This window comes from Crocuta crocuta, unplaced genomic scaffold, assembly GCF_008692635.1.
Source record: "Crocuta crocuta isolate KB4526 unplaced genomic scaffold, BGI_CrCroc_1.0 scaffold84, whole genome shotgun sequence".
Lineage (NCBI taxonomy): Eukaryota > Metazoa > Chordata > Mammalia > Carnivora > Hyaenidae > Crocuta > Crocuta crocuta.
The window spans coordinates 7,008,896-7,010,499 of record NW_027530213.1 but is presented as its reverse complement, the minus strand read 5'-3'; the positions used below and the strand labels follow the sequence as shown (position 1 = coordinate 7,010,499).

The window sequence follows — 1,604 nt, the reverse complement described above, 5'->3', positions numbered from 1 at the left end:
CATACCAGCAGAGCCTGTCAGCCTTACACAGTACGAGGACACATGATGGCCTCAGAGCATCCGCAGTGCCCGGCCATCCAGGCTGCACATCATGAGGTTTTATTATCTGTGGAAACATCATGGTTTCCCAAGTTCAACATTGTAACTTCGCTGTGTTTTCCAGTTTTATTGGAATATAATTGACATCCATAACTGTATAAGTTTAAGCAGCATAATGACTTACATATTGTGAAACAATTATAGTGTTTTATTTACTTATTTATTTATTTTTAATATTTATTTTTGAGAGAGAGAGGGAGCGCAAATGGGGGAGGGACAGAGACAATCTGAGCCAGGCTCCAGGCTCTGAGCTGTCAGCACGGAGCCCGACATGGGGCCCGAACCTGTGAACCATGAGATAGATCATGACTTGAATTGAAGTCAGACGCTCAACTGACTGAGCCACCCGGGTGCCCCAATTATGGTGTTTTATAATAAGCTCTTGTGTTTATCGAGGCCTTTCTTTGTGTTGGGCACTGGGCCATACATTTTAGATACATCATCTCATTCAGTCTTTGTACCAAGCCATGCCACAGAGAAGGAAACCACATGGTTAAGTAACTTGCTCAAGGTCAGCGGCTGACAGCTAGCACATTAGTGCAGAGACATTCTGGCCCCAGGGTTCATGCTCTGCAATTTTTCTCTGACGTGGTTTACAAATTTGTACTTTCTCCTCATTTCTTTATGGTGAGTCTAAAAACATGGAGGCAGGCAAAAGTCACTGAAGAATAGACTCTTACCATTGGAGAGAAAAGGAAATAGTCATTTCCCCACATCAGAGATCAAAGTCTGGTCAACTGGAATAGAGAAGGCCTGGAAGATTCCAGAAGGGATTCCCCGGTTTCGCTATCAGCTAGAGCAGCTGTACTTTGGCCTTCTACGAACAAAAGATTCTAGGTCTCAAATAACTCTGAAAGCCACTGAAGTATCTCCATTCCAGCTGTGAGTCTGTGTCAGGGGATCCCCAAGACCAGCCCCTAGATTTGCTTGAACGACCCATGGGATTTGGCATATAGTTGTACTCATGGCTATGGTTTATTACAAAAAGACATAGAGCAAAGCCAGCAAAGGGGAGAGTTACATGGGCCAAAGTCCAGAGGATTCCAGACATAAGCTTCCAAGAATCCTCTCCCGATAGGCCCACCCAGGACACAATTACTCCAACGACAAGCTGTGGCAACATGTGTAATGCTGTCTAGTAGAGTTTTCATTGGTTATATAGGCCTCTTCTCCCAAGCACATGTCAACAGTCCAGACTCCCAGAAGGAGAGCAGGTGTTCAGCATAAAAAACATTGTAGGTATGAGAAGGTGCTAATATTAGCGGATGGCGGGGGCACTCCTCGATTCCAAGTTCTCAGATGCCAGCGATGGCTAGTTACTCTTGCAAGCAGATCTTCCAAGGACAGCGGTCTCAGTCTCTGTACTCTGTGATTCTAAATTTTAGAAATGCCAACCGGCAGTGGAAATAATCCCCAGAAGAAGTCTGTCCCTAAAATTGCTTTATGTGGTATCTGGAGCGAAAATTTCTCTCCTCTGTCCTGGCAGTCCGTCACCATTAAACAGA

General features: G+C 44.9%; 1 protein-coding gene across 2 annotated transcripts in view; it reads left to right on the top strand.

Annotated features, from left to right (window-relative positions):
* The window catches only part of IFNGR2 (interferon gamma receptor 2), a 47,519-nt gene that overhangs the window by 41,492 nt on the left and 4,423 nt on the right, over window positions 1–1,604 (top strand). The gene's annotated exons all lie outside the window — the stretch shown is intronic.